This window comes from Crinia signifera, chromosome 12 (genome assembly GCF_055691185.1).
Source record: "Crinia signifera chromosome 12, ASM5569118v1, whole genome shotgun sequence".
Lineage (NCBI taxonomy): Eukaryota > Metazoa > Chordata > Amphibia > Anura > Myobatrachidae > Crinia > Crinia signifera.
Window position 1 is genome coordinate 40,427,210 of NC_139228.1, and position 16,507 is coordinate 40,443,716.

General features: G+C 49.4%; 1 long non-coding RNA gene across 3 annotated transcripts in view; it reads right to left on the reverse strand.

The window, feature by feature from the left end:
• Positions 1-16,507, reverse strand: part of LOC146049805 (uncharacterized) — a 54,191-nt gene that overhangs the window by 28,089 nt on the left and 9,595 nt on the right. The window lies entirely within an intron of this gene.

Genomic DNA, 16,507 nt, shown 5'->3' on the forward strand with positions numbered 1-16,507 from the left:
TCTACACCACATTACGAATAGACAAGACTTGGGAGCATTTGCCACTCGTCACCGTTAGCGGTGAGGGTCCCGAGGGATTTTCCCTGTTTTCTCCTGAATACATGGTGACACTATTGGCTCGTGTTATCCGTGCAGTTTTTTCAGGTTTTTCAGGTTTTCACCTCGGGCCAAGTCATCCCACCCCCTTACTCCATTGGCATTAGTCAGGTTGTTATTTCGATAGTTCTGGAGAAATTTTGATTCTAGGCTAGCTAGGGGCTGCCTCTTTTAGCCTGGATTCCCCACCCACCCTAGCCCAATTTTTTTTTCTTTTTTCTTGCCTGTTGGGGTTGGTCAACCTCTCTGTGGCGGGAAAGAATGTCTGTCCAGTGACTAATGCGCTGCTTTATGGAGGTGCGCTCTCTTTTCAGGGTGTGGTATGACTGCCCAACAATCGGGATCCCGACAGTCAGTATACCGACATCGGAATCCCGACTTCCAGTGCTCTGACAGGAGGGTGAGCGCAAAGAAGCCCCTTGTGGGCTCGGTGACTGGCTTCGCTCGCCAAAGGTTCTATTTTCCCTCTATGGGGGTCATGGCACAAGGGAAAATAGCCCCTGTCAGTCGGGATCACCCTTTTCAGAGCACCGGCAGTCGCAATTCCTATGTCGGTACACTTACTGTTGGGATCCCGATTGCCAGGTAGTTGTCCGGTACCCCTCTTTCCAATAGACTGATCTAGTCTGACCTACCCTACTGGGGGTCAGGGCCACTGACTGTCTAGCTGGCCTTCTATGGTGTATTGGGGGGAGAGTTTGGGAATTAACACTTTCTATTGGCTAATGGCCAGTTGGCTTAGTTGAGTGCATGTCGTGGACATCGGATCAGCATAGACGTAATGTCACTGGTAAACTGGCCGTTCTTTCTCTCTGCCAACATAGTTATTTAAAATATTACAAAATAAAAAGGTTGACTGATTTTAATGGCATTACTGTTGTCCGTGTCATTATTTTAGAGAAGTAAGATTTCATATCCACTAGCAAATATGGTTAGAGCAAAATATGTTTATTGAGACCTATGTAAGATAATAAACAAAATTGCAGTACAGCAGAGTAATATAGTCCACATCATCATATAATTTGACATAGGTTGTACTGACAAAGGAGACATAGAAAGAGGGAGGAAAAGAAAGAAAAATAGAGAGTAAGGTTAACGGTGTTACGGTTCTGTAGGTGGTCAGAAGACCTGCTCCCTGACTCTGTTGCCCCAGCCTGACGTCCACAAGATACGTGCGGAGCTAGTCTTCTCCTGTACCCGTCTCGGCTGAAGGGCGAATTATGTCCGCCCCACTCCGCTACAGGCAGGTTTTATGTTCAGGACAACGTATCTGAGGAGGCAGACCAGCAGCAAAAGGACCTCTAACTAAACCTGACGTTCAGGACTGAGACCCCTACAGGGATGGCAACAATGCCCAAATCATATACATATATTGGGTATGCCCAGCCCCATTTTTGATATAGTATCAGGACATCTGTCAGCCGCCGCCGTCCCAGAGCGCCTATGCGTGATGTCACGTCCGGGACGGGCGGCGGAGATGGAGCGCCGGGGGAGCGTCGGGGGCGTTGCCTAGCAACGCCCCGAGCTTCCGGCTCCGTGGTTCCGGCTGCTGGACGTCGGGGCGTTGCTGGGCAACGCTCTCGAGTCTCCAAGCAGCGTGCGGCGTCAGCACAGCTGACGTCAGCACAATCACAGGCGGCAGATTCAAATAAATAGCTGGCGTCTGCTGGGAACAGACGCCGGTTATAGCTTTGGTCATACCTTAGTGTGCCTTGGTGTTCCTGGTTCCAGAAGTACTCTGCAGTCCTGTGCCTTCCCGTTCTGTGTCGTGCCTCGTGCTGTTCCTCGTGCCGTGTCTCGTTTACCTGTGTCCGGCTACAGATAAGTGTCATCAGAGGACCTGGTTGCCAGTGCTTTCTAGCTCCATATTCCACCTGGTTAGAAGCATTGCTGCCAGCTGTATCTTTTATCTTTATATTCCATCTTCGGCATTGTTGCCCTCAGTTGTTGTGATATTATCCCATCTTTGTAGCATTGTTGCTTTCCTTGTTCACCATTTACATTTAGTACCATCTTCACGTATTGTTACGTTTAGTACACGCCAGGCGTCCGGGGTCCCCCTGCCTTCTGTAGGTATAGTTAGCTTTGCCCTTGCGCTCTCCTGGCCTCAGCAGCAGGTGTTGTCCAACCTTAAGACCTGCCTGTAGCGGAGCGGAGCGGGCCTAACTCGCTCCCCAGCCGAGACGGGCCCAGGTGAAGCCTAGCTCTGCACACAGCTGCTGACTCCTGTCTGAGGCAACGGAGTTAGGGTCCGGCAGGGGTCCCCTTCGCATAACATTATAACCGGCCAGATAATATTGTAACACAACCATATTACCTTTACAGTGGTTGTGTATCTCTTGGTTTAGCATGGATCCCAATGCGGGGGTTCCGGCCCAGGTTTTTTCTGAACAGTTACACCACCTTACTCAGCAGTTGCAGGATCTTACTCTCAGAGTTGAGTCTCAGGAGGAGGTTCGTAGAGCAGCTCCTGCAACGGCTATGTCTGTTAAAGAACCCAAAATGAGCCTTCCTGATCGGTTCACTGGGGATAGACATCAGTTCTTTAATTTTAAAGAGAGCTGTAAATTATATTTTCGGTTACGGCCCCTGTCCTCCGGGTCTGAAATACAGAGAGTGGGGTTGGTTATTTCCCTCCTCCAGGGGGATCCACAGACGTGGGCATTTGGGCTGAAGTCAGACAGTCCGGCTCTCCGGTCCGTGGAGTCTTTTTTCCAGGCAATGGGGATATTATATGATGACCCAGATAAGGCAGCCGCAGCAGAAGCTCACCTTCGATCTCTCAAACAAGGTCGCCAGGTGGCAGAGGCCTATTGCTCTGAATTCCGGCGATACGCTAATGATTCTGGGTGGAATGATCCAGCTTTACGCTCCCAATTTAGGGTTGGGCTGTCTGACCAAATAAAAGATTCCTTGGTGCAGTATCCCACACCAATGTCCTTGGACGATCTCATGCAGCTGGTTATCAGGGTGGATCGCCGGCTCCGTGAGAGACGCTCAGAGCGAGGGGCAGGGTTGGTGCCATTGCCCAGTGTCCCCGAGGATTCTGCTGTTGACCTGGGGGAACCTATGCAGTTGGGCGCAGCTCGCTTATCTCCGCAGGAGAAGGCCAGACGGCGTGCTCAGGGCCTCTGTTTATACTGCGGGGTGCGGGGACACTTGGTAAATGCTTGTCCTGAGCGCCCGGGAAACGCCAAGGCCTGAGGATGCGGGGAGACATCCTATCAGGCCTATCTCTTATATCTCCCAGTCATTCTTTGTTAATCCCCATATGTATTTGTTCTGAGATTCATAGGTGGGATGGCCAGGCATTTATTGATTGTGGGGCTGCGGGTAATTTTCTGGACTCCCAGTTAGCCAAAGAACTGGGGATTTCCCTCATACCAGTATCTCCAGAGATTTCGGTGTATGGCTTAGATGGCAATCGATTGCCCAATGGAGTTATTACACAGCGCACCGTTCCCCTACAGGTCCAGGTTGGGGTTACCCATTCCGAGCTCTTATCCTTTTTTATTTTTCATAGTCCTGTTACACCCGTAGTGCTGGGATTACCATGGCTTAAACTACACAACCCACATTTTGATTGGCAGTCAGGGGAACTTGTAAGTTGGGGTGAGCAATGTTCTCATAATTGTCTAGCCCTGCCAGTCCGCATGGTGACTCCCTCAGTTTCTGGGTTACCTGAACCTTATTTGTCTTTTTCCGATGTGTTTTCCAAAAAAGAAGCAGACGTCTTGCCCCCTCATAGACCATATGATTGTGCCATTAATCTCATTCCTGAGGCCAAACTTCCCAAGGGGCGATTATACTCCTTATCCCTTCCTGAGGAGAAGGCGATGGAGGAGTATATTGAGGAAAACCTGAAGAAAGGGTTCATTAGGCCCTCAAAATCACCCGTCGGAGCCGGGTTTTTTTTTGTGGGGAAAAAGGACGGCTCCCTTCGCCCGTGCATTGATTTTAGACAGCTCAATGCCATTACAGTAAAAAATTCGTATCCTCTTCCAGTCATATCTGTACTCTTTGATCAGCTTCGTAAGGCATCCATTTTTTCTAAAATTGATTTGAGAGGGGCGTACAATTTAATCCGCATTAAAGCCGGTGATGAGTGGAAAACTGCGTTTAATACGCATTCGGGACATTATGAGTATTTGGTTATGCCCTTTGGTCTCGCTAATGCACCTGCAGTGTTCCAGGATTTTATTAATGACGTCTTGAGGGAGTTTTTGGGGGTTTTTGTCGTAGTATATCTGGATGATATTTTGATCTTCTCCCCATCACTGGAGCAGCACCGCTTGCATGTATGCGCAGTTCTAAAAAAATTGAGGGAGAACAATTTGTATGCCAAGTTGGAGAAATGCGAGTTCGAGGTGGAGAGCATTTCTTTCCTGGGTTACATTATTTCCCCTCGGGGTTTTCAAATGGACCCAGTAAAGCTTCAGGCCATTAAGGATTGGGTTCAACCATCTAACCTCAAATCCACTCAGAGGTTCTTGGGCTTTGCTAACTATTATAGGAGATTTATTCCATTCTTCTCTGATATTGTAGCCCCCATTGTTGCATTAACCAAAAAGGACGCCAATCCTTCAGTCTGGTCCGATGCCGCTGTTAACGCCTTTAGTAAGTTGAAGGCAGCCTTTCTTTCCGCCGGGGTTCTGAGGCATCCCAATCCTGAATTACCCTTTGTCATGGAAGTTGATGCCTCAGAAGTAGGGATTGGGGCAGTCCTCTCACAGGTGGATAGGCAGGATGGGTTCTTACATCCTTGTGCTTTTTTTTCTCGGAAATTTTCCTCAGCGGAATGTAATTATGATGTCGGCAATCGGGAGCTTCTCGCCATCAAAGCAGCCTTAGAGGAATGGCGACATTGGCTGGAGGGGGCTAGGTTCCAGGTTACCATCATAACAGATCATAAAAATCTGGCATATCTCCAATCAGCCAAGAGAGTCAATGCGAGGCAGGCTAGGTGGACATTATTTTTTGCCCGATTTAATTTCATTATTACTTATAGGCCAGGGTCAAAAAATGTCGTTGCCGATGCTCTTTCAAGAAGTTTTTCCGCTGTCCAAGAACCGCATTTACAACCAGAGTCTATTATTCCTGCCTCTTGTATTATTGCTGGGGTTACTCATAGCCTTATGGATCAAGTCATGTTGGCACAAGCTTCGGCTCCGAAGGCCGTGCCAGAAGGTAGACTCTTTGTACCTTTTGAGCTCCGCAAAAAAATTTTTTTGGAGTTTCATCAATGTAAATCAGCGGGTCATCCCGGCAGTGATAAAACGTTATCTTTGTTATCAAGAGCTGTCTGGTGGTCCACCATGAGGAAGGATGTCAAGGTATGGGTAGCTGCCTGCGACGTTTGTGCCAGGAATAAGACTCCCCGTTCTTCGCCCATTGGTCAGTTGGTTCCCTTGTCAATATCCCGGAGGCCATGGTCACACATTTCCATGGATTTTATAACTGATTTACCATTATCCAGGGGTTGTGATTCCATCTGGGTGGTGGTAGACCGATTCAGTAAGATGGCACATTTTGTCCCCTTGACTGGTTTACCTTCCGCGGAAAGGTTGGCCTCTTTGTTTTTATGCCACATTTTTCGCTTGCATGGTCTTCCTACTGATATCGTCTCAGATAGGGGCGTTCAATTTGTGGCCAAGTTTTGGAAGTCTATGTGTTCTGCGTTACAGATTAAGCTCAGTCCATCTTCGGCCTATCATCCACAATCTAATGGGCAGACGGAACGTGTGAATCAGACACTCGAGCAGTTCCTGCGGTGTTACATATCAAAGTCCCAACAGGATTGGGTGGAAAATCTGCCATTCGCAGAGTTTGCCTACAACAATGGCTGGCATTCTGCCACCAAAATGTCTCCATTTTTGTGTAACTATGGTTTCCACCCTCGGGCCAATTCGTTTGATCCTGTTCCCGCCAGAACAGGTAATTCGAGGTGGGTGACCAGTAGGAGAAGTATCTGGGCTATGGTCCGTAGGGCTCTCCTCTCTGCGACCACGGCCGCAAAGCGCTTCTCCGACCGTCACAGGAGACCTTGTTCGTTTAAAGTCGGAGACTGGGTGTGGCTATCCACCAGGAATATTAATATCCATCAGGCATCCAAGAAGTTGGGTCCTCGCTTTATCGGTCCCTACAGGATCATTAGGAGGATCAATCCTGTGGCCTTTCGACTCCAGATTCCACGCTCTCTGAAGGTCAATCCCACGTTCCATGCCTCATTGCTTAAACCTGCCCATCGGCCACGTGCTTACAGGCCGGCCCCAGTAATTCGTCAAGGCATCAAGGAGTTTGTGATCGATAGTATTCTGGATTCGAGAATCACTCGCAGGCGTTTGTTCTTTCTAGTCCATTGGAAGGGCTATGGACCTGAGGAAAGGTCCTGGGTCCCGGACAAGGACCTTCACGCTCCATCTTTAAAAGAATTATTTCATAAGCAAAATCCGTTGAAGCCAGGACTTGGAGGTCGGTTGACCTCTCCTCAAGGGGGGGGTACTGTCAGCCGCCGCCGTCCCAGAGCGCCTCTGCGTGATGTCACGTCCGGGACGGGCGGCGGAGATGGAGCGCCGGGGGAGCGTCGGGGGCGTTGCCTAGCAACGCCCCGAGCTTCCGGCTCCGTGGTTCCGGCTGCTGGACGTCGGGGCGTTGCTGGGCAACGCTCTCGAGTCTCCAAGCAGCGTGCGGCGTCAGCGCAGCTGACGTCAGCACAATCACAGGCGGCAGATTCAAATAAATAGCTGGCGTCTGCTGGGAACAGACGCCGGTTATAGCTTTGGTCATACCTTAGTGTGCCTTGGTGTTCCTGGTTCCAGAAGTACTCTGCAGTCCTGTGCCTTCCCGTTCTGTGTCGTGCCTCGTGCTGTTCCTCGTGCCGTGTCTCGTTTACCTGTGTCCGGCTACAGATAAGTGTCATCAGAGGACCTGGTTGCCAGTGCTTTCTAGCTCCATATTCCACCTGGTTAGAAGCATTGCTGCCAGCTGTATCTTTTATCTTTATATTCCATCTTCGGCATTGTTGCCCTCAGTTGTTGTGATATTATCCCATCTTTGTAGCATTGTTGCTTTCCTTGTTCACCATTTACATTTAGTACCATCTTCACGTATTGTTACGTTTAGTACACGCCAGGCGTCCGGGGTCCCCCTGCCTTCTGTAGGTATAGTTAGCTTTGCCCTTGCGCTCTCCTGGCCTCAGCAGCAGGTGTTGTCCAACCTTAAGACCTGCCTGTAGCGGAGCGGAGCGGGCCTAACTCGCTCCCCAGCCGAGACGGGCCCAGGTGAAGCCTAGCTCTGCACACAGCTGCTGACTCCTGTCTGAGGCAACGGAGTTAGGGTCCGGCAGGGGTCCCCTTCGCATAACAACATCTATACCACGAGAATATTTTATATTGTGTCTCCACCACCAGTATGCTGGGGGAGCAAGCATGGGCAAGTTGGAGGATTTTTCCCCAATTGGCATCTGTTAAGTCACTCCTCAGGTCTTTGTCCGACTTTTTAGTAAAGCAGGGGAGATCACGACTAGCATCGTCTAACAAGATGTTATAGATCTTGGATATAGGGTGACAAGAAGCAAATATGGTTAATGTGTGAGGTCACACTCAATGTCACATCTGCCGACAGGAAGTTTCATTAATAATATTACCCCATCCAGCCCATACTTATATAATAACATAATGCTAGAATCCCCTAATATCTGTCAAATCCACTTCATTTTTGGAAGTTAATACCTAATGTTATCATCAGGTGACATAAAAAGCATCAGGTGACATTTTAAATACTTTAGCAGGATCCGATGGGTCGGAATGACAAAAACAAAATCTAGTCCAGGCATTCGCAACCACGGTCCTCAAGGCACACCAACAGTGCAGGTTTTGTAGATATCCAGGCTTGAGCACAGGTGACTTAATTAGTATCTGAGGGATTCTGATTAAACCATCTGTGCTGAAGCCTGGATATCACTAAAACCTGCACTGTTGGTGTGCCTTGAGGACCGTGGTTGGGAATGCCTGATCTAGTCTAATGCAGGGGTAGCCAACTCCAGTCCTCAAGAGCTACCAACAGTGCGTGTTTTCCAGGTTTCCTCATCACAAATGAAGTAATTAGCTCCACCTATGGATCTTTTAAAATGTGTCATTGAGTAATGAGTGCAGCTGTGCACAAGCTAGGTGCTCTAAAAAATGTGAATTGTTGGTAGCTATTGAGGACTGGAGTTGGCTTCCCCTGGTCTAGCGTGTACGCACAATGCTGATGATGTGCACTCACACGACTTGTCAGCAATGTAACATGGACCCTGCTCCCCCACCACCGCTCATCGCGGCTGGCATTGGCAAGTGTGTATGCACTAGCCGATGCTAGCACCCCATCGGTGATGCTGATCAGCCTGTCCTGTACTTACTGAAGCAGCCACATAAAGCTGCTCAGCATGTACTGTGCTTACTGAAGCAGCCACATAAAGCTGCTCAGCATGTACTGTACTTACTGTAGCAGTCACAAAGCTGCTCAGCATATGCTGTACTTACTGTAGCAGTCACATAAAGCTGTTCAGCGTCTGCTGTACTTACTGTAGCAGTCACATAAAGCTGCTCAGCATGTGATGTGCTTACTGTAGCAGTAACATAAAGCTGATCAGCCTGTCCTGTACTTACTGTAGCAGTCACAAAGCTGCTGAGCATATGCTGTACTTACTGTAGCAGTCACATAAAGCTGTTCAGCGTCTGCTGTACTTACTGTAGCAGTCACATAAAGCTGCTCAGCATGTGATGTGCTTACTGTAGCAGTCACATAAAGCTGCTCAGTGTGTACTGTACTTACTGTAGCAGTCACATAAAGTTGCTTAGCGTGTCCTGTACTTACTGTAGCAGTCACATAAAGCTGCTCAGCGTGTCCTGTACTTACTGTAGCAGTCACATAAAGAGATAGCAAGAAGGGAAAAAACAACTGAAAATGTGGACTATTAAATAACTCAGTAATATGTATATTGTCACCGGAAGATTGGGTGTAAATGTAACTCATCCGCGGCAAACTGCTCACTTCCATATGGTAATGCGGGAGTATCCTGTGTACACTAACAATCCACACGTGAAAGTCTATCCCGCCCACTGCAGTCATCATTAGTATCTGGGCTTGGCCCCACTTCGCACTGGGTACAGAAGATACTTCTGAAGCAGGCATCCGGTTTCCGTCTGAAAGCTACTATGAAGGAAGAAGCCGGCATACGCATCCACAGTACGGAGCAGTTCCGGGCATCGCATGGTGCCACCCAGGCACTACCCAGAATCCATAATACAGACAGTGTGTCCCGTAATTGTAAGAGTTTACACACGTCATCCAACGTGGGTCAAGGCCGTAACAAACATGTAACAAGAGTGTAATGTGATTACAAGAACATATGGTTACAAACAGCGTCCCTTTACCTCGTACAAGAGAAGTTTCTGTAATACATATGCAAACTTTATGCAATCATTGTCCTGACTGGCTGATTATCAGAGGATCCGGCCAATGAGTGCATAGTGGGTAGCTGCAACCAATCGGCCTGTCGGGCAAGAGACAATTTCCAACATTCCAAAATGACCGCCCATCCTTTCACCAGTTCTGTCACAGGGGAGGCACGGGGAAATGCTCTCTCTACAGGGAAGGAACCCGGATCATGTGGCCATACACTACTATCTCATAGCGTATATCTGCTGGTTTCAGGCGGTCCGATAAAGGGTCTGCTGGTCTGACAGACATTGCATAGTGTATGCCCAGCATAAGACGGGTATGGGTCATAGGGTCAACAGGTCGACACAAGCATTAGGTCGACAATAGGGAAGTGAACAGGGAGAAGGTCCTAATGCAAGCATGTCCAAACTATGGCCCTCCAGCTGTTGTGTCCCATCATGCCTTGCCTCAGTTTTGCTTTTAGGGAATGTTAAACTATTGCAAGGCATGCTGGGATGTGTAGTTTCACAACAGCTGGAGGGCCATAGTTTGGACATGCCTGTCCTAATGAATGAACCATTCTCTGTAGAGTAAGACTGTAGAAGCCAGCTTGTCTGGCTGAAAACAGCATAAACTCACCTGGCTATTGGCAGGAATCCTTAGCTCACACACTGGATCTGGGTCCGGGGGTTCGGCTTATCTTGATTGACGGGCCGGCTGATTTGAATGACGGTCCAGGATAGGCTGCTTGAGGTCAGAGGTGGAGATTGATGGGGTGATGTTCTTGCTTCCAGAAGATTCTGCCTCTTGCTTCAGGAAACGTTGGACTGTTGAGTACAGAACAATTTTAGCCTGTTTAGAGACACATATTCCTATAATTTTCTATTCCTATTCTTTCCTTTCCTACTCTATTTTCCTTTGGTCTTACTAACACTCTTTAACTTCATCCTTCTACCCCTCTTTCTTTTAGAAGCTTTTTCTTTTAAAGTGCTTTATAGATCCTGTGGCTATGTCCCCTAGGCCTAAGCGCACTGCGGGGGCTCCCGCTAGGTACGCGGCGCTAGGTGACAGTGCTGGGGGGTCTGTGAGGGCTAGGGCCCGGCCGCCATGCAGGGGTGAGGAGCGGGGCCTGTCCCCCTCTCCTCGACGGAGGGCTGTCGGAGCGAGGGCAGGAGCGCCCGCTCCGGTGGTCCGTGCGGTTATCCTTTCGCCCGGGAGAGCAGGGCGGCGTGGCGGGGCTAAGATAATCAATACGCCCCTTCCTTCAAGCCGCTCACGGCAGTCGCGGGCGCGGGTGAGAGCGGCGGGGACACAGGCGGCAGAGCCGGCGCCTGTCCCAGCCGCGTCATCATGCAGACGCGTGACGCGGCGGAGCTCTGGCACTAGGCCTGAAGCGTCCGCCGCGAGTGTACAACGGCAGGATGCAAGGGGTCGTACAAGACCCGCATCCACATCAGTAGGAAGGGCGGCTGATAATAAAAAATCAAGGGCGCAACGCACCGGTCAAGGTACCGGAGCGGGCCCTATAGGCAGGCAGGGGAGTGCAGTGACCATGAGCACTGCGGTGGGTTGTAGTAGGAGCCGCAATGGGGGCAATGCTGCGCGCGCAGAGGGTGTTCCAGGCACTCATAGATCTGGAGCGCCCTCTGCTGTTATAAGTAAAAAAGGCAGCAGGTCCCAAGTCAGTCAGAATAAAGGAAATGAAGCAACAGCGCCATCTAGTGGGGGTTGGACTAATAGCAACCCCAAAAGAAAATTTATAGAGGACATGAGGCATAAACTTAATAAAGCTGAATTTGCCATGCTGAAATCAGCCGTAGCTATGTGGCAATCTAATAGTGAGGACTCCGGAGACTCCGGTTCGTCCAGCAGCGAGGCAGGTGAAGTTGATTCATTAAGCAGCGTAAACAACTACCAAGCGCAAGGGTCTTCTAACGGGTCGAATGACGGTGATGGGGGGAGTGATCAGGAACCTCAAGTCAATTCGCAGTTCGATTCGGTAGAGGGGGTCCAGAATTCGAACGCCCGAACTAGACGGGCAGCGAGGAGAAGGTTAGTCGCAGAGAGGGCTAAGGAGGTCGATAGGGTCCCAAAAGGGGCCAAGCGGCAACCAGGTCGATCATATGCTGACGCGGTTACTGGCAGGAACACAGATTGTAACATGGTGTCATTGGATGCATCAGCGCTTACATCTATATGCGCCGCAGTGGTGTCGGCAGTCGCTCCCCTGTTAAACACCGGGCCAGGTGGGCAGGGGGACAATGCTTCATCGGCGACTGTGGAGTCAGTATCTGACATCATAGCCAAAGCGATAGCTCTGACTATTACTGCAGCGCGAGGGGGAAACGCCATTTCCCCAGCAGAAAGGGTATCACCGAATGTTGCAACTGTGATGGGGGTTGTTAATGAACCTCTATTGACAGGTCAAGAACCTGCGGAGCAAGCCATGGAAGGACCATCGTCAAGTCAAGGAGGAGGTGAACGTGGAAGAAGGAGGGCAGCATCATCTGATACTGGTGAGTCCACGAATGATCCTGACTGGTCAAATGATGATAATGCAGGGTCTAGTAGTGGTGGGTCAGAGGATTCCTCTGTAGAGAAGAAAGCTAAGCGGAAAAGATCTGCAAAGGCTCGGAAGAGACGGCGCAGAAATGAAACCTCGGATTCCTCATTGGCATCGACGTCTTCCGAAGATAAGTCATCTTCGGACGGCGTCGTGAGGAGACGAAGGCGGAAGAGGCGTAGGGAATATAGGTCCCATAGCTCCGGGTCCTCCAATGTATCGGTTGAGTCTGATGCAGTGCAGTGCGCGAACACCGCTGTTAAGCGTGGTTTGCGCCCTAGGGCTAGGGATAGAATAAGAAAAGGGCGCTATGTAGATATCTTTGCTTTAACAAGCGAAGATAGGCGGGCCCTTCTAGCCGCAAGGAAGAAAGGACCCGCTAGCGAGGATGCCTTTCGCACTTATAATAACTGGGTAAGAGGCATACTTATTTTTGCGGCCTGTTATTTAGAGACGCATCCAGATGAATATGTGAACCTGGTGAGATACCAGTTCCTTATTCATAAACTCTACACCTCTTACGTCGGTCCCGGTTGGCGGGTCTATGACGAAGAGTTTAGGAGGAAGCAGCATGGCCGGGAGGTGTACGATTTTGGTAAGAAAGACGTAGAATTATACGGCGAAGTTGCCGAATCAGCTACACCTATTAGGGCTCCTGAGAATAAGGGGTGGGTAAGACAGTATGGGAGCAGGCCTTACAATAATATTAATAAGGGAAGTAATACGAAGCATGGCCATGGTAGGTGCTACTCATTTAATAATGGGCAATGCAGCCTGGGAAACCGGTGTCGTTTTCGGCACCTTTGTATCAGATGCGGAGGTCAACACGCAATCAAGGATTGCACAAAACCTCCAACTGGTGGGGGAGGTGGGGCTCAGTCCACGACAAAACAAAGCCGCGGTCCAGCGGCCCCTGTCGTTGGATAGAGCCCCAACTCCAATAGTATTGGTCAGGGCCCCAACTCCAATAGTATTGGTCAGGATGTTACCATAGCTGGAGCGGTAATATCCCAAAAAGTTGAAGCCGAGGTAAAACTAGGTCGCATGGCAGGCCTATTTTCAACAACACCAGGGAAGTACTAATTTTGTCCCCTATTGGGGTGGTTCCCAAAAAAGTTAAGGGGAAGTTCAGGCCGATTCAGCATCTTTCTTGTCCTATAGGGTCGTTTATCAATGACGCCATCAATGACGATTTATGCTCAGTTAATTATTGTTTATTTGAGGATGCTATAGACATCATTCGAAAAATTGGTCCCGGTGCCCTCATGTGCAGGTGGGATGTTGAATCGGCTTTTAGACTATTGACTTTACTTGGGAACGCATTTCAGTACATGGGATTTAAATTAAATGGGGGTTTTTACATAGACAAATGTTTGCCCATGGGTTGCTCCATTTCATGTGCTTATTTTGAGCGCTTTAGCACATTTTTGCAGTGGTGCCTACAGGAAGTGTCGGGAGCTGACAGCATTACTCATTATTTGGATGACTTTCTTTTAGTGGGTCCTCCAAGTTCTGACCTGTGACTTAGGTTACTAGAAGCAGCGCTTGATTTATTGAGAGATTTCAGGGTTCCCGTGGCAGGGAAAAAACCGAGGGACCTACTACTGAATTGGTGTACCTAGGAATTGAAATAGATTCCGAGCTAGGTCTGTGTAAACTTCCTCTAGATAAAGTACGCCGACTACATGACGAAATACGTTATGCCATCGCGGCTGCTAAGTTAACACTTAGACAGGCTCAATCTTTATTGGGCCTGTTTAATTTCGCATGTAGAGTTATACCCATGGGCAAAATATTTTGTAGAAAACTTCAGCGAGCGACCGTCGGGATTCGCAAACCCCACCATTTTCTACGTCTATCTTCAGAAATGAAGAGGGATCTGAAAGTGTGGGAAATGTTTCTGGATAATTTCAACGGCATATGCATATGGCAAGCTCCAGCCGTTGCAGATGCGGAGTTGGAATTATATACAGATGCTGCAGGATCTTCCGGATTCGGCGCATTTTATGCGGGACGTTGGTGGGCAGAGGCCTGGCCCGAATCTTGGGCACGAGACGGCATGACCAAGAATATGCTATTATTGGAAATATTTCAAATAATGGTCGCCTTAGAGCTCTGGGGCGCAGAATTTGGGAAACGGGGAGGTTGTCTTTTGGTGTGATAACCTAGGGGTGGTCCAATCCATTACGCAACTAAGGTCAACCTCTCTCCCAGTTTTACGTATTTTGGCACGGATAGTGATGATGTGCTTGTCGAACAACATTACGTTGCGAGCCAAGCACGTCCCAGGCGTACTTAATGAAGTAGCGGATGCATTGTCCCGTTTCGAATGGGTAAGATTCAGGCAACTTGTGCCTTTAGCCCAGAAGTATGGGGAACAATGTCCATCTTTTTTATGGCAGGTGCCTCTGGAGGGGTAGAGGAGCTGGCCCTGCGGTCGCTAGCGTCAGCGTCATTTAGAGCTTATCTGGCCTCATGGGAGCGCTGGAGCGAGTTCATGCTTGAACAGGGTGGCACAGGTAAGAGCTCTAAGCGTCTTATTAATGCCTATGTATGGAACCTGTACACGGAGGGTAAGTCCAGAAGTTTTGTTGGACGCTCTCTGGCAGGTATGTCATTCTTTTGCGTCTTGGTGGGAAGAGAGACATCACCAAGTCCTTCTTACTTTCCAGGATGCTAAAGGGATGGGCCTGAGCCAGGCCGGTTTTGCCCGACAGGCGACGGCCGATTGATGCCGGCCTGTTGCGTCGAATCTCGAGGTCCCTAAGAGTAATTGGCTCAAACGATTACGAGGTTCGGCTTTTCAGGCTGGCCTTTGCCATGGCTTTCCATGGGGCGTTCAGAGTAGGCGAACTGGTGTCCGCAACCAGGGCATCTCCCTCGCCTATGCTGTTCGGCCATGTCGACGTGCACCACGACGGTTTATGGTGCAAGATACAGCGCTCAAAGACCGATGTAGCGGGCAGGGGGCAGTGGGTCCATTTGGGTCGGAGTGGCGACCGCCGGATCTGTCCGGTGGCGGCGGCTCTGGCTTACGTGGAGTTGCGGCCACAATTGCCCGGGGCCTGGCTGATGCACATCGACGGGTCCCCCCTTACTAACTTCCAGTTTAGGTCGGTTTTCAGGCGCTGTATATTGCATCAGGGTCTTTCTCCAGCCGACTTTGGGACACACTCTTTCCGTATCGGCGCCGCTTCGGCAGCCGCTGCGGCGGGTTGGTCTCAGGTCGACATACGAGCACTCGGAAGATGGCGGTATGGTGCATTTAAGCGATACATCAGGCCGACATAGTCCAGTGAGCCCATTTGAGGAGTAGCCGCTCGCCCAAACACGCTTTAGTGTTTGAGGGGCCTTGAGGAATTTTTTGTGTTATCACCAGTCTTAAATTAGGCTCTAGCCAACTGGTGGAAGATTTGTGTTTTTTGCCTCAAGTCAAATCGGGTGACCCCCCCCCCCCCCCCTTTTCTCATAGAGTGAGAAGCAACAGGTATGATTATACATAATTTAAGTGGGTCAAATAATCAATTAGTTGTAAATAGATCACCCAAATCACAGTCCTATTAGTTATCAACAATTTAATATAGAACTCCAAAATCACCTTTAAGGGAATCTCCCGGGCCCCCCTTTAAAATTTTGCCAGATGTTTGCCTTTATTTCAATTTTCTAACAGTATCTATCATTTCGACTTACAGGTCAACGCTTGGACACCTATATGATTTGGATGGTGGGGCATTCATTTATGTATTGGTTGTCCCTGTCCCAGGTAACCACGGATACGGAACGTTTCCCTGAAACGCGATTTATCCGTTGGCTGGGGCGTAGAGGTATGAGGTGGTCCGCGTTGAGGGGTCTTTTGGATGAGTCGGTTGGGTAATTTGGTTACCCACTTTTTGTCATCATTCACCTGGGGGGCAACGACCTAACGCATAGTTCCGGTCTCAATAGACGAATTGAGATTAGGAATTTATTGCTGGATCTGAGCAGAGACTGGCGATTTTGCCGTTTCTTTTGGTCAGAGATTATACCTAGAAGGGTTTGGAGAGATGCACTCAATCCGGGTGCCATCGATTTGGTACGGAGGCGGATAAATTCTGTAGTCGGCAGGGCGATAGTATCGGAGGGCGGAGTGGTCGTCAGGCACAAGGCCATATCCTTTAGAGACGAGACCCTGTACAGGCCGGATGGGGTGCATCTCTCTATAGGCGGCATGGACTTGTTTTTTCAGAATTTGATAGACGCATTGAGGAGTTTAGAGGTTTAGTTGAGGGAATTTTTGTCATTAGGTTGGTGGCGGGTCAGTTCAAGTTTGAACTGATATGGCGGAAAGAACGGTAGTTTAAATTAGAGCTGTATCTACACTTAGCTGGTGGTTGATGTCGAGATGTGGGCATCACCGATCCAGGTGGGCACACATCTGGTCCTTAA